Consider the following 22,964-nt stretch of genomic DNA (forward strand, 5'->3'; position numbering starts at 1 on the left):
GACTTATACATTCCTGTGATATTTGAATGTGTGTTTCTTTCAAGATCAGGAAAAAATAATCAAGAATAAGGCAGGGACTTCCATGGCGGTCCAGTGGTTAAGACTGTGCTTCCATTGCAGGGGCACAGGTGCGATCCCTGGTCAGGGAACTAAGGTCCCACATGCCGTGTGGCGAGGCCTAAAAAAAAAGAATAAGGCAGGAGTCCTTGAGAAATTGGTTTTCTTCTGACAAAGGAGGTTCCTGGATCCAAGGCACAGCCAAGCATGAGTGTGACCCCCCCCCAGGGCACCCCATGACGGCCCCTCCCTCACCCAACCAACCCTGGCCTGGCTCCATGGCCACCTTGAGGCTGGGGCGGGGGAGGACGGTCAGGGTGTCGCACCTGGTCACCTCGCCCACGGACGCTGTACCAGCTGTCACGACGGTCTCTCACGTTCTTTCCCCAGGAACTGGCTGTGAGGAGACCCAGGCAGGCCTAAATTTAGCAAATAGAAATGCAGACTGGGGACTTCCCTGGCGGTCCAGTAGTTAGGACTCCGTGCTTTCACTGCCGAGGGCCCAGGTTCAATCCCTGGTTGGGGAACTGAGATCCCACAAAAGCTGCGTGGCTCAGCCCCCCCCCCCCAAAAAGCAGACAGCCCAGATGAATTTGTATTTCAGATAAACAAACAATTTTTAGTATAAGGGTGCTCAATGCAATATTTGGGACCTACTCATGGGTAATGGGGATCGACTGTATGGTGACAGACGGAAACTAAACTTTTTTAAAAAATTATTTATTTATTTATTTATGGCTGTGCTGGGTCTTTGTTTCTGTGCGAGGGCTTTCTCTAGTTGCGGCGAGCAGGGGCCACTCTTCATCGCGGTGCGCGGGCCTCTCACTATCGCGGCCTCTCTTGTTGCGGAGCACAGGCTCCGGACGCGCAGGCTCAGTAGTTGTGGCTCATGGGCCCAGTTGCTCCGCGGCATGTGGGATCCTCCCGGCCCAGGGCTTGAACCCGTGTCCCCTGCATTGGCAGACAGATTCTCAACCACTGTGCCACCAGGGAAGCCCCAGACGGAAACTAAACTTATGGTGGTGAGCACGCTGGAGTGCATACAGAAGTAGAAATAAAATGTTGTATGCATGAAACTTACATTATAAACCAAAAAAATTAATACTTAGGCTCTATTTATACTAATAAATTATCCATTGCTTATCTAAAACTCAAATTTCAGCAGGCATCCTATATTTCATTTTGCAACTCTAGTCCCAGAGGGCTGGCCAAATCTTTCTCCTTTTATCAGCACCTCCAGGGGCACCTTCAGCAGTGTGGCTTCTGACTCTGCCAGGGCTTTCTGGGGGTCCCTGAAAAGCCCCAAATACCCAGCATCAAGGCTGTGTGTATTCCCCAGGGAGGAGACTGAGCCAGGCCAGGCTGTCCTTAGACTCAGACTAATGCAGCGGTCCCCAACCTGTTTGGCACCAGGGACCGGTTTCGTGGAAGGCAGTTTTTCCGTGGACAGGAGGGCGAGGGGGTGTTCAGGCGGTAATGCCAGCAATGGGGAGTGGCAGATGAAGCTTCGCTCGCTCACCGCCGCTCACCTCCTGCTGTGCGGCCGGGTTTTTAACAGGCCGGTACTGGTCCGTGGCCCGGGGGTTGGGGACCCCTGGTCTAATGTGATGTGGTTATAGTGGAAAATCTTTTCCACTGGTCCTGCCCTGCCATGAAGCTTGACTTTGAGGATTACTTTGAATATATAAGTATTTATTATCATAGTCTGTCATGGTTTTGTGTTCCAAAATAAGAATTCCACTTTAAAAATCATAGCTACATATGTATGTATAGGTATGCGTACACACACACACGCACACACACACAAACACCCCTTACCTGAGAGAGTAAGTATATCAGCTGGGGAAACCTTAGCTTGAATTTATTTATCAGGTTGCCTCTAGCCATCTAGCAAGGTCCTAACAGAGTAGGACATAGGACAGTTTTTAAAAAAATATATTTATTTATTATTTATTTTGTCTGTGCTGGGTCTTAGTTGTGGCGTGCAGACTTCTTAGTTGTGGCATGCGGGCTTCTTAGTTGCCTATGGGATAGCCTTAGCATCACATATTATGGGGTGGTGCCCCCTCATTTTTGACCCCCAAGGAGCCCTTCTGCACATGTGCAATGTTTCCCTTGCTCCAAGGATGGGAAACGTATGACCTCTTGATCTTGTAACAGAGTTCAGTCCCACTCCGTCCCTGCCATAAAAATGTCCAATGTCTGGTTATTTACCCTATTTCTGTTGCTGGTTTTTATATCGAGGTGCAGATCTCGAAATATAGACAGGAGTCCGGTCATAAATATGTAGTCCTGGAGCTCGTTTGTCTCTTGCTTCAGGAAATGTAAACAGGGGGCTGGTAATGAATGTCCCGCCTGGAGCCCATCTTCTTCTCACCCCAGGAAGTGTAAACAGGAGGCTGGTTGTAAATGTCTGACCTGGAGCCCATCTGTCTCCTGCCTTAATCAGGGAAATGCATATCAAGTGTCAAGTGCCCACCCCTGCATCCAGTTGCAGGGGCCCTGCTTGGTTCCAGCCAGCTCAGAGGCTGTTTGGGGATTTCAGTTCATTCACACCCCTGAAAAATCTCACTCTGTCTTACCTGTTCCCTTTGTCCCCTGGGCTCTCTCCCCATTATTACATGGCCTGGGGCTGCTGGTAGCACAGGGGAGACCTGGGGCCTTTGAATAGAACACAGGCCCTGCCAGGGCACCTGGCTTGGTAGGCGGACAAGGGCTGCTGTCATTCCCAGCTCGCCCCCCTTGGCCCTCAGCCCCCTCAGTCCAACCTGCAACCCAGCACACAGCAGCCAAAGAGCATCTTCACAGATGTTACCCTGCATCCCTCTCCTCCCTCTGAAGACTTCCATGGCTCCCCACTGCCCTCAGTACAAAGCCCACCCCCTCAGCCGGCACATGAGGGCCTCACTGCCTTTCCCAGACTGTCTCTGGACATCCTCTTGCCCTTGGCTGTCTCATGCCACACAGAGTGGCCAAAGTGCTGGCTTTTAGTTTAGATACCTTGAAGGCCTCAGGCTTCTGGGGCTCTGTGATTTTATTTTTTAATGCCTTAAAAAAAATTTTTTTTTTCCTGGCTGGAATGCCTTTCTACCTCATCACCTCCCCTCTGGCATCTTTAACTTTTAAGACCTTGTAGGAGGGGATCCTAACTCATCTCTGTCCATTTTTGTGGGCCTGGTGTCTATCAATAGTGCTCAATAAATCAATGTGGTTTTTTTGTTTGTTTGTTTTGTTTTTTTCCTTTGGGCCACATCAGGCAGCACGCAGGATCTTAGCTCCCCGACCAGGGATTGAACCCAGGCTCTCCTCAGTGAAAGCTCGGGGTCCTAACCACTGGACCGCAAGGGAAGTCCCTATCAATGTTTGTTAAATTAATAAAGGTGACCTCTGAAGCCTAGCTCACGTGTATGGGGTGTGCGTGTGTGGAGGGGTGGCGCACAAGAGAAGTTTGGACAATGCATTCTCCCAAAGTCATTCTCCTTTCTATTCTAGACGCCTTTGGAATCCATACCAAGATTCCCCCCTCAAAGTCATAGTGGACTGAAAACCTCAGGTCTGGCTGGAGACAGGAGGATGCGCCCACCACCGGGGTAGAGCCTTACTCAGCCACTGTACACCAGTGTTGTTTTAGAAAAAGCATGATCTTGGACAGGTTCTCCAGGAGGTGAGTCTGGGGAGAGGAGGGCAGATGGGCCGGGGAAGAGGGAGGGACTTGTGACGGAATCTGGGGCTTTTAAAGGAGGAATCCCCCCGGGGAAATCTTAATTTAGTGGTTTGTCTTGGTAATTGTTGCCACATCGAAGTACGCTTGTTTACTTGATTTTTCTTTAAACAACAGCAACAAAAACCTACCCTCTCTCATTCTGAGCATCCATTCTGTGAAATCACAGGTCTGATGCTCTAATTATATCCTTAATAAACAGCAAAATGAATACATACTGTTAAGTAAAAAAAAAAGTTTCTCTTGTGTACCACCGGAAGTCTTGGCGCGCACGGGCCTTGGCACACGCTGATCTGAGACGTACGATTGGGGGATGATGACCCCCAAGGTCCGGAGCCGATCCCAGAGCGGAAAGAAGCCACTTCAGGATTTTTCAAGGCTGAGCCCGAGGCTGGCTTTCAATGCTTGAGAGCCCATTGGACGGTAATCCACAGAGTGGGGTCAACCGAAGGAATCCTGAGAAAAGGAGAAAAATAGCTTGGACTTGCGAATGAAACTGGCAAGGACGGACGGTCACCCGAGGGTGGGGGCTGCGGGAGGAGACAGAGGGCAGCAGGGGTGGGGTACTGGGAGAGCAGGAAGGCTGAGTCACGCCGCAGCCGCGCACGAGCCGCCGTGGGCTGCGTCCTGCAACTCACCTGGTCTGCGTGCGCCCCGCCCCACGCCCTCCCACCGTCGTAAAACACACAGACCCCAAATCGCCAACTGCAGGGGGTCGAGATGCTCTGAGACAGGTGGGGGAAGGGAAGCTAAAGAGCGGGGAAGCCCAGAGATTTGCTCGCTGGGCGGTATGTGGAAGGGAAACCTCTCCCCACTTCCTGGGGGTGGTGGCAGCTGCAGAAGAAAGACTGCTTGAAATCAGTCTTTGTTGGAGGATTTTCTGAGTCTTCACTCTTCATCCCAGAACTGAAAGCCTCCTGACAGCTGAGAGGCCTCAATGCTTGAGACAGGTAAGACCAGGGTCAGGGACAGAGTCAGGAGTGAAAAAAATTTTTTGTATTTTTTCTGATTATAAAAATAGCATTAGTGTTGAAAAAAAGTGGAAATTTCATACAAGCACACGTGAAAAGGAAAAACATAAGCTCTATACCACCTCCACACATAACTATTATAACTATTTTGGTGTTTATTCTTCCAGCCCCTATATATATGATTATATATGTATATATATATATGATTATGCTAAAGATAATTATATATTATATAATATATAAATATAATATGTGATGATTTAAAAATAAGTGGGATCACACTGAATAACTACTTTCAGGATCTGATTTTTTTCAATTGTTATCTTGTGATCCCCAATAAATTTTCTTTTACACCCTCATTTTTATTTTTATTTATTTTATTATTATTATTTTTTGGCCACACCCTGCAGCTTGCGTATCCCAGCTCCCCCACCAGGGATTGAATCTGTGCCCCCTGCAGTGGAAGGGAAACTCAGAGTCCTAACCACTGGACTACCAGGGTACTCCCATACACTCTCATTTTTTTTTTTTTTTTACACTCTCATTTTTTAAAAAAATTTATTCATTTTATTTATTTTTGGCTGTGTTGGGTCTTCGTTGCTGCGCGTGGGCTTTCTCTAGCTGCGGCGAGTGGTGGCTGCTCTCCGTTGCGTTGTGTGGGTTTCTCATTGTGGTGGCTTCTCTTGCTGCGGAGCATGGGCTCTAGGCCCGTGACTTCAGTAGTTGTGGTGTGTGGGCTCAGTAGTTGTGCCTTGTGGGTTCTAGAGCGCAAGCTCAGCAGTTGTGGCACATGGGCCTAGTTACTTCGCAGCATGTGGGATCTTCCTGGACCAGGGATCGAACCCGTGTCCCCTGCGTTAGCAGGCAGATTGTTAACCCCTGCGCCACCAGGGAAGTCCCCAGAATTATCTTTTTTAAAAATGTACATTAGTTGAGTTTTGCTTCTGGTCATGACAGAGTGGCTTGTATCAGGCTAGGATTCCTTTAGAGAACAATGTAAAAATTAGATTCCCCACCCACCCACCCCCCACACACACTCACAGCTGTTTTAAGGCTTTAAGAGTAGCCAAAGTGGGCAGAACTTAAGTAACCAGGATCCTGTACAGAAGGAAAACCCTTTGAAGTGAGGGGATCATCTCCACTGCTTTCCTTAAGGAAATTCCTTACAGTAATTTGCTGATTTGCTTGGGAGGCATTGAGGCTGAGCAGAAAATGGTGGCCTAAAGTTTTGGCATTATCACAAGGCTCAGGAGTTCAGGAGCTGACAAGAAAGAGGGACCTGAGAAACACTTTAGGGTTTCAGCTGAGACCCCTGAAGGGCTATGATCTAGGAGCAAGGGCAATCCAGAAACATACCAGCCCATACAAAGCCAGGAACATCTCAGTTCCTGATTGTATTAAATGATTTAACCCTACTCTAACTCCCTGGAAACAACAACAAAAAAAACCCCACAAACAACAACAACAACAAAACCACCCCCCCAAAACAAAAGAAAACCCCCAGAAATTTCCATCTCTTCCGGAGAAATAACATAATCCAGAGCCTCTATGGTTTTTCATTCTACACAGCATCCAACATTTAACAAAAGTTAACAGATATACTAAGAGACAAGACCAAATGAACAAAAACCAAGAGAAAAAAATAAATAGTAGACCTGAAGGAGAAAAAGATATTGGTATTATTGTACATGGACTCTAATACATTCAAGAAAGTAGATGGAGAACTAGAAACAATATTTTTAAAAGAACCAAGTGGAAACTCTAGAATTGAAAAATACAATTACTTAAAAACAGAAAAAAAAAAAACCCAAACCAAAACAAAAAAACTCTATAGATGGGTTTAACAGCAGTTTTTTGTTTGTTTGTTTGTTTTGGGGCCACACTGGGAGGCTTGTGGGATCTTAGTTCCCTGACCAGGGACTGAACCCAGGCCACAGCAGTGAAAGTGCTGAGTCCTAACCACTGGACCGACTGCCAGGGAATTCCCAACAGTCGGTTAGATATAACAGAAGACAGGATTAGTAAACTGAAAGACAGGTGGGTAGAAAATATTCAGTCTGAAGCATGGGAGTGGGATAAAAAAGATGGAAAATACAGAAAAGAGCATAAGAGAGTATGGAATATGATGTAAAGGTCTAAATACATTTAATTGGATTCAGGGAGAGTGAGTGAGTCGTTCTGAAGCAATAGGTGAAGAGTTACTGATTACAAATTTTACAGTATTAGTGAAAGACATTAAAACACAGATTCAAGAAACTCTACAAACCTGAAGCAAAATAAATACAAAAAATCCCTACCTGGCAAACTAGTAAAACTTCTGAAAACCAAAGTCAAAGATTATTTTAAAAAATTGACTGAGGGCTTCCCTGCTGGCGCCGTGGTTAAGAATCCACCTGCCAATGCAGGGGACACGGGTTTGAGCCCTGGTCCGGGAAGACCCCACATGCTGCTGAGCAACTAAGCCCATGCACCACAACTACTGAGCCTGCACTCTAGAGCCCGTGAGCCACAACTACTGAAGCCCGTGTGCCTAGAGCCTGTGGTCCGCAACGAGAAGCCACGGCAATGAGAAGCCCACGAACCACATTGAAGAGTGGCTCCTGCTCACCGCAACTAGAGAAAGCCCGTGTACAGCAACGAAGACCCAAAGCAGCCAAAATAAATAAATAAATAAATAAAAGACCTTAATTAATTAAAAAAAAAAGAAGTTGGAACAAAGGTTTACAAACGAAAACAGAGACTTCATTGCCAAGAGAGCTGAACTAAAAGTACTACTAAAGAACGTTCTTTAGGCAGAATGAAAGTGACCCCAATGGAAGCAAAGACATGCAGGAATGAATGAATGACGAGGGAAATGTGTGGGGAAAATACACGAATATTGACTGTATAGAATAATAATATTGATAATATCTTAAGTTTAAAAATGCGTGAAAAATTAAAATACTTGACAATAATAGCCAAAAAGCAGGAGGAGGATATATGGAGTTAAATCAATCCTAAGATTCTTGCATTAGCTGGGGAGTGGGATTGCTTGATAACCATTAAAATAATAGTGAAAGGGCTTCCCTGGTGGCGCAGTGGTTGAGAGTCCGCCTGCCGATGCAGGGGACACGGGTTTGTTCCCCGGTCCGGGAAGATCCCACAGGCCACGGAGCGGCTGGGCCCGTGAGCCATGGCCGCTGAGCCTGCGCGTCCGCAACGGGAGAGGCCACAACAGTGAGAGGCCCGCGTACCGCAAAAAAAAAAAAAAAAAAGAAGGTAAGGTTTAAAATAGGGACATTTCTTAAAAATGTCTTTGACTAATTATATTTCTTCTGCTATGAGCTTACCTGTATCTTTTGCCCTGTATACTATTCGGATGCTTTCCTTCTGCTATTGATTTTAGATGGATTTAAATATAGGTAAGTAGAAATATGTCCATGTGAATGTTGCAAATACTTTCTTATAGGGATCAGTTTTAAATCTTTATGCCTTGGTTGTAACACTAAGGGCGTGGTTTCACCACTTGCTTTGATGTTAGTGAAAAGAGAAATGGTCAGGTCTTAGGCTTTACACCCCTAATCAATTGAACTGAACTGAGGTCAAGGGAGCAAGCAAACCTGAGGTGCTGCATTCTTGTCATTTAGAGAGTATGGAGTTATCTGAACCAGTGATAGGAATAACGAATGGTGAATATTGAAGTCTAAAGAAGGAAGAGAAATAAACCGGGCTGGGAAAAACTACAAAAATCCACAAGAGAAGGCTCAGCCGCCGCACACAAGTAGCTGCCGCTGTGGGAGGGGATGCCTGGAGCAGAGACGTGTGATGCATAGCTAATCACGACCAGCAGGTGGCGCTCTAAAGCCGTCCGATTGCTCTCCAGACTTCCAGAGTTGAGATTTTGCTTGAGCACCTAGAAAGAGGAAACTGAGGCCCCGGGAGCTTCGGACCCCTAATTTTTGGCTCTGTGATCTAGAGCAGCGGTCCCCAACCTTTTTGGCACCGGGGATGGGTTTCTGTGGAAGACAATTTTTCCACGGACGAGGGTGGGGGCGTGGTTCAGGCGGTAATGCGAGCCACGGGGAGCCATGAGGAGCAGCAGATGAAGCTTCGCGGGCTCGCCCGCCGCTCACTGCTCACCTCCGGCTGTGCGGCCCGGTACCGTCCACGGCCTGGGGGTTGGGGAGCCCTGCTCTAGAGGCAAAATCCCCGACATCTAGAGCCCTGTGGGGTTCTTTTTTTTTTTTCGGTACGCGGGCCTCTCACTGTTGTGGCCTCTCCCGTTGCGGAGCACAAGCTCCGGACGCGCAAGCTCAGCGGCCATGGCTCACGGGCCCAGCCGCTCTGCGGCATGTGGGATCTTTCCAGACCAGGACACGAACCCGTATCTCCTGCATTGTCAGGCGGACTCTCAACCACTGCGCCACCAGAGAAGCCCAACCCCGTGGGCTTCTTTTTCTATGCTTGCTTTGCCTGTGGGCGCCTGAATTCCATCATCTCTTCAATTCAGTGGCTCAAACCTTGATGAGCAAACCGATCACCTGGTTCTCTTGTGAAAATGCAAATTCTAATTCAATCGGACTGGGGTGGGGCCTGAGGTTCTGCGTTTCTAACTAGCTCCCTGGTGATGACTCACACTCAGTAGTTCCCGAAACTTAGAACATGCTGACTCTAAGGTCCTTTCTCTGCGATGTGGGAGGTGGGAGAGTTTGCAGCTTCCTGGAGTAAAATCCTTGGAGTAAAATCTGAAATGTCTACAAGTTAAAGTTGGGCCAGTTGCGTGACCTCTTGGGGTCTCAGTTTCCTTATCTGTAAAATGGGAATGGTGACGACCTTTACTTAGAGAGTTATTTGAAGGTTAAAGCAGGATATTGTATGTAAAACATCACAGTGCCTGGCGCCTAGTAAGCCTCAACAAGGCTTGGGGTTACACTATGAGAAGTATGGAGACGGGCAGCCCTGGTGGGGTGGTACCTTGGAGGGAGCAAGAGGTGAGGGGCAATCCTTAAGAAGGTGCCATCTTAGCTATCAAGATATCTGTCATCTGAATAAAAGGGGACCTTTTTGTCATCTGGCTGAGGACAGAGAGCCAGGAGGAGAGCAGGTCTCCTGATCAGGTTGTAAACGTAAGGCTGCTTTTGAGGGAGATTTAAGTAGGCTTCAGGCTACGCGGGCTTCCTTCGGGAGATGGGGGCGGGATGGGAAGCAGTAGTTCCAGGCAGCTTGAGCTGCAGCTTTCATCACACTCCCCCATTTCACATCTTTAGGGGCTTTAGGGGTTGTGAGAAGAGCTAAGAGGAGCCAGGGATCGCCCTGGTCCTGCCCTCCTGCAAGGCTCTGCTACAGCCTGCAAAACCGTGGCTATGGCGACCTCAGCCCAGATGCCGGAGTTTACCAAAACGCTTTAAATAAGGCGGTGTTTCCATAGCATCTTTTTTTCTTTTTATAAATTTATTTATTTATTTTTGGCTGCATTGGGTCTTCGTTGCTGTGCGCATCTTTATCTAGTTGCAGCGAGCGGAGGCTACTCTTCGTTGTGGTGCATGGGCTTCTCATTGCAGTGGCCTCTCTTGTTGCGGAGCACAGGCTCCAGCCTCGTTAGCTTCAGTAGTCGTGGCATGTGGGCTCAGTAGTTGTGGTGCAAGGGCTTAGTTGCTACACAGCATGTGGGATCTTCCCGGACCAGGGCTTGAAGCCAGGTCACCTGCATTGGCAGGCGGATTCTTAACCACTGTGCCACCTGGGAAGCCCCATAGCATCTTTTTTTTTTTTTTGCCCTGAAGTTATGTATTTTAACAGCTTTACGTGTAATGTTCATATATAAAAAACTTTAAGTGCTTTCCTCCAATTAAAAAAATCTAAAGAATTCAAAAATAAGGCATTCAATATTTGAAAAAAGTACAGATTTACAAAATGTGCAGATTCTGTCATGAAAACTCCACACTAACATTATACACTTGGAAAAAATACAAGCAGGATATATTACACCTTTATGTAAGCAACAACTTAGTTCACACCATGCAATAAAAAGTACATTAATCAAGATACACTAGCTTTTGTAGATTCTAAACTGAAGGACTTTTTTTTTCTGCAGAATCCTTAAAACCTGTGGCACTTAAAATTTGTTAGCCTTTCTACTGCGAGGTAAATTACACACAACAATGATGAAAAAGATGAACAGACCAGTTGTGTATTGTGAATCATTCCAGCTTTGTTCAATAATGGCCGAAACCCTTTTCTCATCTCCTCGTTTGTTTTCCTGATAAAGCTGTGCTGCCTGCCTGTTGGCTGGACTATTTGGATTCGGTTCATCCAGCAGGGACTGAATTGATGTTAAGAGAGAAGCTACTTCATATATTGGACTCCATTGATCCTGAAGGATATCTAAACATGTGCTACCATCAGCATACACATTCGGATGAAGCATTTTGGATAAAAACCTAACAGTTGGCAGTATATTTGGATACTCTTCAGAAAATTCTGTTACTGGTTTAAAAGTACCATCTTCAAAGGATGTCCCTTCTGGTCCAAATATAACTGCATTCCAGTGCATGATGTTGTTTTCAGATGGTGCGCCACTGACACCCACAGGTGGGTCCTCTTGCAATCACTTGAAATCCCGCATAAGCCTCCTCCAGGGCGGGTCGGCATGCTCCCCAGCTGCCCGCAGTCAGTCTGAAAGCCCCATAGCATCTTAAAGGTCCATGAACATTTATGGACTAACTTCCAGTGCTCTGCTGGATGTTCCTGGGGATACAGAGACAAAGCCATGCAGCCCTTTCCCTCTCTGGGTGACCTTGGGGAGGTAAACATCGCCGTGGGAAGGAATGATCAGTGAAGGGCCTCAGTAGCAGTTCTTAGCAATGGTGCTTGTCCTACGTGGTGGGACTTAATGACACACGGGACCTGCAGCCGCTGTGGAGGTGAGAGGTGTTTGGGGTGACTCTTCAGACCAGGATGGTCTGACCTGACAAAGACTTAAGGAGTGGGTCAGATTTGGAGAGGCAGAAAGGAGGGGGGATGCCACAACCCACTAAAGGGACTAATTGGATGTATATGAAGCCAATTACACACGTTATCTCATTTAAGCCCAAACAATAGTGTGAGGTCAGTACGGCATTTCATTTTGGGAGAATGCAGAGACGCACGGCAACCCGTTCAAGGTCTCGCCGCTAAAAGTGGTAAGTGGAGGCTATCTGACTTCAAGTTCTTTCTTTTAAGTACCACATGTGTGCTCTGCCAGGCTCTGTGAATCTCTTCTTCCCCTCGCCCTTCCCCTCGCCTTTCCCCTCAAATACATGCATGTAATGGAGACATACGTGCATATAGTGGACATGGGGAAGCTTGAAGTTCTGGCTAAAGAGTTAGGGCTTGAATTTCTTTTTTTCCCTTCCCCAGCCCTGAAGTCTTGTTCAACAACAGCTGAGCGATGAGGCTGGCAGGGTTGCCTCACTTCTAGAAGGCCGGCCCCAGCCTTTCTGGCCTGAACCCACTTCCTGTCCTTGTGCCTCTTTTGTCAGAAGGTGATTCTCACACTTCCTGTTGATTTCTATTTTGTTTCAGCGGCTTCAGCTCCGGCTGCTTTGTGCTGCTGTTGATCTCATCAGCGAGGGCTGGGACACGGGACCAGGTACGTTGGGATGGTGGGGAGTTGGGGGGTCAGCTTGGACAAGGTCTGGGCCAGGTGAGGGCCGGCTGGCAACACGCCAGAGTTGGGGTGGGGGGCTCCTGGTGGACCCTCTCTGTCCATGTGGTCAGGGGACTGTCAGAGGCTGAGGTCAGTTTGTGAAGTTGGCTGTGTCCCTGTGTGTGGGGGTGATACCAGGGGTTGGCTTTGGTGGTTTCCTGAAATCCCATCACCTTGCTTTGGTTGTGTATTACCTGAGCTGCCCAGGTAGCATTTTTCTGGGTTGCAGAGAGACCTCCTTGGGTTCAGACAGGTTTATCTGAGGTTGACTGAGACACAGCTGGTGTGCTGCTTGCAATTTTGCCAAGCTGACCAAGTTGGGGCTTGTGATTAAGGCTTGGCTTCTTGCCTTACTTATGGGCAAGTCACTTTCCTCTGAACCTGATTTCTGGTCTACACAGTTGTAAAATGTCTCTGCTTTGTGGGATGTTTGTGATGCTTGAGCAGGACAATGATTGTGAAAGTGTTTTGTAAACTATAAGACGGCATTCTCAGGGTTTGAGGTTACTTTTATTTCATTTTCTTTGTTTTTAAAAATAAATTTATTTATTTGTTTATTTTTGGCTGCCTTGGGTCTTCGTTGCTGCACGGGCTTTCTCTAGTTGCGGCGAGTGGGGGCTACTCTTCTTTGCGGTGCGCGGGCTTCTCTTTGCTGTGGCTTCTCTTGTTGCGGAGCACGGGCTCTAGGCGCGCAGGCTTCAGTAGTTGTGGCTTGCAGGCTCTAGAGCGCAGGCTCAGTAGTTGTGGAGCACGGGCTTAGTTGCTCCGTGGCATGTGGGATCTTCCCAGACCATGGCTCGAACCCGTGTCACCTGCGTTAGCAGGCAGATTCTTAACCACTGCGCCACCAGGGAAGTCCCAAGCCATCTCGTTCGGTTGAGAAAGACTCTCTGATCTCCTGCCTGGAGGGTAGAATCCAGGCTGCCAGCATTCTTGGAGGGTCAGTAGGGGAGGGAATTTGGGGGTCTCATCGTTTGATATGAAGCCTTTGAAGAATCCTCCCTCCCTTTATCCCACTTCCCTTTCTAGTGTAGTGACAGCCTTGCCCTCTGGTGTGCCCAGTGTCCCTAGTTCTGGAGCTTCTCTGGTTTAGTTTCTCCAGAGGAGAAGCCTTCTCCTCCTGCTGGGCAGAGGGAGAGCTAAATGCCTTGGCTGGTCAGTTACCTGGGCTCTGAAGTCTGAGTGCTTTGTAAACACACTGTGCTTTCAACAGCCTTCCTGTTTTTGGCTCCACCCCACCCCGTCTTCTGACATAGCTGGTACTTCCAATTCCTGGGCCTTTCTGCGGTTCAGAGGCACACCCTGCTTGCTTCTGGTTGGCATTCAGTTTCCAGCCTTCTCTGATGCAGTCCATCAGCTGCCATTCACCATTCTGCTTTCCGTCTTCCAAGTCTGTTGACGTCTGCTCTCCCGTACTCTGTCCTGATGGGTTTCTACCTTTTAAAATTTGTCCCAGGCTTCCCTGGTGGCGCAGTGGTTGAGAGTCCGCCTGCCGATGCAGGTGACACGGGTTCGTGCCCCGGTCCGGGAAGATCCCACATGCCGCGGAGCAGCTGGGCCCATGAGCCATGGCCGCTGAGCCTGCGCGTCCGGGGCCTGTGCTCCGCAACGGGAGAGGCCAAAACAGTGAGGGGCCCGCGTACCGAAAAAAAAAAAAAAAAAAATTTGTCCTGTCTTTTTTGTGATGTTTCAGGAGGAAGTGGAGATACTTGTATTCAATCCATTGTGGTAACTGCTATAGTTGTAGCATTTTCACTTGGACCAGTGTTGTCTGAGAGTGTTGGCTTCCTCACACTATTACCAGAACTGGGTATTATCATTTGTTTTATTTTTTAAAATTTTATTTATTTTTATTATTCGTATTTCTTCAGTGAACCACTTATTTATGTTCATTGCTCATCTTTCTACTGGAGTAGAATAATTGTTAAATTGTTAACATATGGCCAGCTCAGGAAAGAGCTTTGTGGTCGATCTCTTATTTTCTTGTATATGTGATCTCAGAGCATAGGCTTCAGAAAACAGCAGTTCTTAATGACTATGTCAAGAATTTGATGAATTTTTTTCTCCCTTGGATTATAAAAGTAATCTGTGTTCACTGTAGGAAATTTGGAAAATACAGATAAACACAAAAAGAAAATATAAATCGCCTAGAGATAGCCACCAGTTATAAATATATCCTTCCAGTCTTTTTTTTCCTGTGGGTATATACTTATAAAAGTGGAGTCATTTTATTTTGTATTCATGCTTTCGACTTACTAATCATAATTTGTTCTCATATTATTACACAGTGTTCTATTACATTATCATTCGTGGCTACCTGGTATTCCATTGTGTGGATATATGATCATTGATTCAGTCAATTCCCTTTGATGGACATTTAGGGTCTTACTGGGTTAAAATTTGCATTAGCAATTTCCTCTTTTGGTCATGTCCCCATATAACCTTGTTTTCCACTGTGTATCTGCTTAGCAATTTCTTTTTTGGGGGGAAAGGATGAAGGTAGACATTAATCCTTTTCTGGTTAAATTATTACTCATTCCAAATTATACAGACTCAGGGAGATTTTTCTAGCACTTTTTTTTTCTGTGGGTCAGAGGGAGAGATGGGGAAGGGTCACTCTGGGATTCTCATTAGATTCCTCCACAGCTTTCAATTAGAGAGAAAATGATGAGGGGCAAAAGCACCAGGGAGGAGAGATGTATGCAATAATGAGAAAAAAGAAGCTGACCAGGCAGGCATCTGAAAAAAATCATCCAAGAAATAATAGCTTAAGAGAGAGAAAACCTGAAAGAACAAACTGGTCTGAGAGTTGAAGACCTGAATTTTTTCCCTGAGTCTGTCATTAAACTGTGTGTCCTTGGGCAGGTTGCTCAACCTCTCTGGTTTCCTCATTGGCATTCCTTATCTCAGGTAGCTTTCTAAGTTCTCTTTTATCTTCTGAGGTTCTATGAATATAGACTTTGTCACACTAGCTCTGTGATTCTGGACAAGTTGCTTAACGTCTCTGAGACATGGTGTTCTCAGCTGTAAAGCGGGAACACTAATAGCTACTTCATAGGGTTGTTGTAAATGGATGTGTGTAAAGCACTTATCACAGGACCTGTCCCAGATGAAGTATCCAATAAATGAAAGCTTTTTTAAAATTTTTTAATAGATATTTATTGGAGTATAATTGCTTCACAATACTGTGTTAGTTTCTGTTGCACAACAAAGCGAATCAGCCATATGCATACACATGTCCCCATATCCCCTCCCTCTTGAGCCTCCCTCCCACCCTCCCTATCCCACCCCTCTAGGTCATCGCATATCACTGAGCCGATCTCCCTGTGCTATGCTGCTGCTTCCCACCAGCCAGCTATTTTACATTCGGTAGTGTATATACGTCGATGCTACTCTCATTTTGCCCCAGCTTCCCCCTCCCACCCCATGTCCTCAAGTCCAGTCTCTATGTCTACCTCTTTATTCCTGCCCTGCAAAAGGTACTAGGTTTATCAGTACCTTTTTTTTTTTTTTTAGATTCCATGTATATGTGTTAGCATACGGTATGTTTTTCTCATTCTGACTTAGTTCACTCTGTATGACAGACTCTAGGTCCATCCACCTCATTACAAATAACTCAATTTCGTTTCTGAAAGCTATTTTTATTGCATGCCAGTTGTTATGTAAAAGGAGGGCAATTATATCATCCCACACCCTGTGTATTGGAAAGGAACTCTTCTTAAAAGCTGTTTCCAGGTTCAGTCAGCAGCTGTGACACATGCCAAGGGGCACAGTACAAAGTCACCACTGGCCTCGGATCTCCCTTTGCAGTGCATTCCTCCCTGGGACCTGGATGCTGTCCAGATATGGGTCAAGTAAACACCCTCTGCTCAACACAGATAAATAGGATGCGTGGATGTTGGTCCATAGGGGAAGCAATAGGAAACCCCACTTTCCAAATATAAAATACCCGGAAATGTAGCCGAAGGGGAACTGAGCCCTAAATGATATGAATCACCAACGCGAGATGCTATTTAGAAAACGCTGACATCCTTTCAAGCTGTGATTAATGAGCACGGAGACAGGAGGAAGAAGTCGAGGGTGTAGCTGCAGTTTTGCTGTTCGCTGCTGTGCCTTCTTGGATAAATTACCCTATTCTGTAAAATCAGGAGGCTGGATTCTATTTTTTTCCCCCAAAGGACAGTCTGTGTACTACTGGTGGAACGCACAGTGATGTTATGTGGTGCAGAGATGAACATTTGACATTTTTTTTAAACTTTTTATTTTGTATTGGAGTATAGTTGATCAATGTTGTGATATTTTCAGGTGTACAGACATCTTTCTTAATGTATATATATATATATATTTTTTTTTTTAAATTTTTATTGGAGTATAGTTGATTGACAATGTTGTGTTAGTTTCAGGTATACAGCAAAGTGGATCTGTCATACATATACACGTATCCACTCGTTTTTAGCTTCTTTTCCCATATAGGCCATTACAGAATATTGAGTAGAGTTCCCTGTGCTGTACATAGGTCCTTGAACATTTGACATCTTAATAGTCATGTATTTAACTTATGAAAGAGTAGGGAAAATACGACTAGCAATCAATTCTGTAATTTCATAGATATGATTGTTTTTAAAAAAAAAATTATTTATTTATTTGGGCTGCACCAGGTCTTAGTTCTGGCATGCGAGATAATTGTTGCGGCATATGGGATCTTTTTTTAGCTGTGGTATGTGGCATCTTTTAGTTGTAGCACGTGGACTCTTAGTTCCGGCATGTGGGATCTTGTTCTCCGACCAGGGATCGAACCCGGGCCCTCTGCCTTGGGAGCTCGGAGTCTTACCCACTGGACCACCAGGGAAGTTCCCAATATGATTATTTTTTAAGTTCATTTTCTTAGAAAGTGATCTGATTCAAAGAAAAATTCAAAGATGAAAAGCAGAAATGGCAAATATCGTGAAGGTGGTAAAATTGGAGCATCAGATGTGGTGGGCAGAATAATAGCCCCCAAAGGTGTCTAGGTCCTAATCCCCAGAACCTGTGAGTATGTTACCTTTTATGGCAAAAAGGACTTTGCGGTTGTAAGTTAAGGATTTTGCGATGGGGGGATTATCCTGTTAAGAAGAGCTCTCCGATCTCCTGCTTGGAGGGTACAGGCTGTTGGCATTCTGGGAGACCATCAGGGAAGGAAGCTGGGGTCTCATTTGATATTCAGCCTTTGAAGTATTCCCCCTTCCTCTCCGGCTTCCCCCCTCTTTTTTTTTAAGCATTTATTTATTATTTATAATATTTGGCTGTGCCAGGTCTTAGTCGAGCATGGCATGCGAGATCTTCGCGTGGGATCTTCGTTGCCGTGTGCAGGATCTTTAGGTCCCTGACCAGGGATCACACCCAGGCCCCCTGCATTAGGAGCACGGAGTCTTAACCACTGGACCACCAGGGAAGTCCCCCGCTTCCCTTTATATTGTATTGATTCAGCCTTGCTCTCCCGTATGCTCAGTGTCCCAGGTCTGGAGTTTCTCTGGTTTAGTTTCCCCAGAGAATAAACTTCCTCCTCTTCCCCCTGCTGGGCTGGATTATCTGGGTGGGCCCAACGTAATCAGAAAGGTCCTTATAAGAGGGAGGCAGGAGTCAGAGAAGGCAATGTGATAACAGAAACAGCCACTGGAGTGATACGGTCATGAGCTCAGGAACGCTGTGGCCCCTAGAAGCTGCAAGTGGCAAGGAACTGGTTCTCCCTGGAAACTCCAGAAGGAACCAGGCCTGCCAATACCTTTATTTTAGTTCCATAAGTCTCATTTTGGAATCTGACCTCCAGAACCGTAAGAGAATCAATTTGGGTTGTTTTTAAGCGCTAAGCTTGTGGTAATTTGTTACAGCAGCTTCAGGAAATGAAAACACCAGATGTTAGATGCACTTGAAGGCGGTTTATTCTGCAAGTTCAGCGATCCCGAGGCATAGCAAAGGAACGCTGGCAGGAATGAGACTGTTCTTGGTCACCTACCCCCACCCATCTAGGACGGGGCTGACCCTGCCATCACATTGGGTAAACTGGCCAAGGAGAGGCAGGGTCTAAGCGCCCCGGGAGGGTGCGGGAACTGTTATCATCTGGTCCAACCTGCACATTTTACAGATAAAGAAACTGAGGCTCAGAGAAGAGAAGCAAAATCACCAATGATGGAGCTGATTCTCCAGAGAGGAGCAAACACCTGAATTCCTAAGGTGGAGGTTAGGGAAGACGAGCAGGTGGGACTGGGCTCTCACACCAGGGTGGGGAGCCCTGAGAAGGGGTGGTGCCTGCACCTTTGGCTCGAGGTGGAGGGTGGATCTTGCCACCCTTTGATCACCTCCTCTGTGTGTCTGGGCCTCTTGCTTTATATCTTTTTTTTTTAAATTTATTTTTGGCTGTGTTGGGTCTTCGTTGCTGCGCAGGGGCTTTTTGTAATTGCGGCGAGCAGGGGCTACTCTTCGTTGCTGTGCGCGGGCTTCTCATGGCGATGGCTTCTCTTGTTGCGGAGCACGGGCTCTAGGCGCGTGGGCTTCAGTAGTTGTAGCTCGCGGGCTCTAGAGTACAGGCTCAGTAGTTGTGGCACACGGGCTTAGTTGCTCCGAGGCATGTGGGATCTTCCCGGACCAGAGCTCAAACCCGTGTCCCCTGCATTGGCAGGCGGATTCTTAACCACTGCGCCACCAGGGAAGTCCTGTGCTTCCTCGAATATCTTTTTATCAGGGTTTTAACAACAATCCTGTCAACAGAAGACTTTCGAAAATGGTTGAAACAGCAACATGCTTGAAGAAAGGGCTCCTCTGCTCCCCGCTTATCCTGCCCCCAGCACTTTAATTAATGTCTTCTCTTCTGCCTGGACTGCATCCTCCAAAGGGATGCTTCTTTTCTTTTTATAGAAGGGACATTTCTACTGTGATTAACAGCAAACCTAGGATGTTTTATTTCTGCATTTCAGCATTTATTTCTGCATTTCAGCATTTATGAATCAAAATTGGCTTCTGTGGCCAGGACTCTCCTGAGTAAAGCCCTTTCTCCTAATTTTGAGCAGAAGATATTTTCCATGTAGAGGCCCCCAAAACCCCCTTGTTGCAATTTTCACAGTGGACATCAAGGCCTGTGTTTTTATTGTACAGGAATAGATTAAAACTAGCGTGAAATTGCCTCAGGTCCCATGGACTGTCATTTTACCATATTAGGTTATAATTATAAATGGTCAGGGTATTGATCCCCTTATTTAGACAATGGTCACCAGACAAGTGACCCCTGGAGAAGCAATCCTTACATTCCAGATTACCTATAGTTGACATCCCAGATGGTTCTATCAAAGTCCCAAATATCATTATGTCGTCAGTTAATGGATGTGTAGAAGATATGACATTTAAAAGATTGTGGGGTGGAAACTTTACACCTGTGGAACCAGCACATATATGTTTACCGGAGAGAATAACATCAGATTGGGCTAACTAGGGAGTCATAGCAGGAGGAATTAATTCTTTGGTTTTTTTGGCCACGGCACGTGGCTCGCGGGATCTTAGTTCCCTGACCAGGGATTGAACCTGCGCCCCTGGCAGTGAAAGTGCAGAGTCCTAACCACTGGACCACCAGGGAAGGGAATGAATTCTTATGATCTGTGCTATAGAATTCGGAGCCCTCCTACTGAAGCTTACCGACACCTGAGTGCCATGTCACTCTTGTCTCTGCTAGAGTGACTTGGCTGAAAGGCCGGGGTTTAAAATGGTCCTAAAGCCACAAACTTAGGAAAATCATTTGGAAAGAATTTTGAGGAAATGATCTTGCTTTGTTAAGTTTGGATGCATTCTTTTTTTAAAAAAAACTTAAAAAATTATACAGAAAAGAAACAAAAAAATATTTAATTCTGGTTAAAAATACAGAAAAGAAACAAAAAAGGAAGGACAGATGAGAGAAAATTACCTGTGATCTCACCTTCCATAGATGAGCACTGTTAACATCATTTTGGTATCTATCTTTCCAGACGTTTTCTATGTAGAACATATGTATGTATTTGTTTTACAAAAGTGGGATCCTATTATACATATTGTTGAGTTAACTGCTTTATTCATGTGTTTCATTGTTAATATTCTTTCATACCATCATTGTTACAAACTATCTACTATTATATTGTGTGGCTATCACATAATTCCGCTTAACGGATCTTTTCGTGTAGGTTGTTTCTAATTTTTTTGCCAAACAGTGCTTTGATGAACATCCTCATGGATAAATCTTTGCACACATCCTTGATAACTTCTCTTCAGGTAAATTCCTAGGAGAGGCTAGATCGCAAGGGCTGCATATTTGTAAGTTTCTGGCTCACGCCACTAAACTGTCTGCCAGGAAAACTCACACATGGGGCACCCACTTCGCACCGTACACGAGAGTGCTGGTTTCTCTGTGTTCTTGTCTCCACTTTGTAGTCTGATGTTTTAAAAATCTTATATGTTTGTTGGATGAAATATAGAATCCCTTCTTTGCTTTGCTACTTTGAATGGTTTTGATTTGGAGCAAGGTGGAATGTGATATGTTTGTTAGCCCCCTGTGTTTTTCAATTTTGTCAATTGCTCATTTTTTAATAGGGGAGTTTTTTAGTAGAGTTCTAAATGATAAAAGTGCTTTGATGAAAGAAAGAAAAAGGAGAAAGACGGAGCAGCAGAAGAGAGCAACGAAAATAACTCAGAACCTAACATTCTCTGCAAGTTTTTTATTCACTCAACAAATGTTAAGGGCCTACCACACGCCAGGTGCTGCCTTAAATGCCACCCTAAGTATAAAATATTGAAAAGTCCTGGCTCCTTTCCTCCTCAGTACTTATAACTGTCTGACATGCTAATGTTTCTTTATCTGTTTTCGGTTTCCATTCTCTCCCTTCTTTTCTGTAAGCTTGTTTTGTTGCCTGCCCTATCTCTGGGGCCTAGAACAGTGCCAGGCACTCAATTATATTTGTTTGATGGTTGAATTCATGATCTTTCATTCCTGGTAACTTTGACTCATTGGTTTACTGGTAATGGGAGTTTGGCTGAAATTGCCTGGTAACAGTCAGCTCAGGTTGGTAAGAAACATTCCATTTCTTCTAAGCCCTGTCATTTCATTAGGATGGTTTGGGAGTAGGCAAAACTGCTGCCACCTCGTCTGTGCAAAGGTGAATGAGCAGATGCCGCTTTTGTCTGGGGACAGTTACACTGTTTATGTAGGTGTGATGTCAGCAGCCCTTGGGGTTGCCAGGTGTTAACCAAATTAGCAGTGTTGTGCCATCCTATCCTGTGGATGTGGCTGTCACTCTGGGGTGTGGGTAGTGACCATGAAGGGGCTGGGGTGGGGGCCAGGGCTGACAGTGAAGACCGAAGCTTGGGGGAGTGGAGGCCCTGAAGCCAGGAAGCCCACGAGGCTGCAGACAGCTCCAGAACAGGAGGAAGTCCACAGTTCAGGTAGGCTTCTGGGGAAGAAATGGGGAAGCTCCGAGAGATTCCTGGGGGCACGGCAGGATATCCGGGTCCATCGATAGGGGAAAGAGACTCTGGCAACCTCAGTTTGCCCCCCAGATGAGGACGAGGGCCCGTTCTTTCCTGCTACCAGTAACCAGGGCAGGACGCTGGCGGGAAGGCCTGTTGTTGCAGGCTTTACCTAAATTGTCCTCATTTTTCTCACCTGCAAGAGCCACTTGTCAGCGAGCTACACCTGGAGGCCCTCAGAGGGCGTAGCATCCTGCCAGGGCCAGAAGCAGGCCACATTTTCAGACACCACAGAAAGGGAAGGAAGAGCAAGGAGATTTGGAACCTAAAACCCCTCATGACAAAGTCATCATACCCACTTCCTGCCTTTCTGTTGACTTACAGCCAACTGGAGTTTGAAATTTAGGGGACAAATTCTATGGAAGAGCTGAGGTTTGGGAGCCCGAGTTGCTTTGGGTAGTTGGTGAGCACTGTTTGCTCAAGAAGCTGCCGAAGATGCGATAAAGGCAACAAATGGAAGTTCCTTTTCCCTTCGGTACAGGGATGCCCTAGGCTGAGCTCTTGATGGCTGGCTGGGTCAAGGGTTAGGGACCCACCAGAAGTGGGCATTAAAAAAAAATTTATTTTATTGAAGTATAGTTGATTTACAGTGTTGTGTTAATTTCTACTGTACAGAAAAGTGATTCAGTTGTGTATATATACACACACACATTCTTTTTCATATTCTTCATGAAACCATATGGTTTATCACAGGATATTGAATACAGTTCCCTGTGCTATACAATAGAACCTTGTTGTTAATCCATTCTATGTGTAATAGTTTGCATCTGCTAATGCCAAACACGCAATCCTCCCTCCCCCACCTCCCCTCCCCCTTGGCAACCACAAGTCTCTTCTGTGTTTCTGTTTCATAGATAAGTTCATTTGTGTCATATTTTAGATTCCACATATAAGTGATATCATATGATATTTGTCTTTCTCTTTCTGACTTACTTCACTTAGTATGACAACGTCTAGGTCCATCCATGTTGCTGCAAATGGCATTATTTCCTTCTTTTTATGGCTGAGTAATATTCCATTGTATATGTAT

General features: G+C 45.9%; 1 protein-coding gene and 1 pseudogene across 1 annotated transcript in view; one reads left to right on the forward strand and one right to left on the reverse strand.

Moving 5' to 3' along the window:
• Window positions 1–4,291: 4,291 nt before the first annotated feature.
• Window positions 4,292–11,392, reverse strand: LOC113632950 (ubiquitin-conjugating enzyme E2 B pseudogene; annotated as a pseudogene).
• Window positions 11,393–12,296: 904 nt separating this feature from the next.
• Window positions 12,297–22,964, forward strand: part of NDEL1 (nudE neurodevelopment protein 1 like 1) — a 55,866-nt gene continuing 45,198 nt past the window's right edge. The window contains exon 1 of the mRNA XM_027131033.1: window positions 12,297–12,358. The gene's annotated coding sequence lies outside the window, so the exon portion shown is untranslated. The remainder of the gene's footprint in view (window positions 12,359–22,964) is intronic.

Source organism: Aethalodelphis obliquidens, unplaced genomic scaffold (genome assembly GCF_003676395.1).
Source record: "Aethalodelphis obliquidens isolate GAN/ISIS:26980383/991018 unplaced genomic scaffold, ASM367639v1 scaffold38, whole genome shotgun sequence".
NCBI classification, from domain to species: Eukaryota; Metazoa; Chordata; class Mammalia; order Artiodactyla; family Delphinidae; genus Aethalodelphis; species Aethalodelphis obliquidens.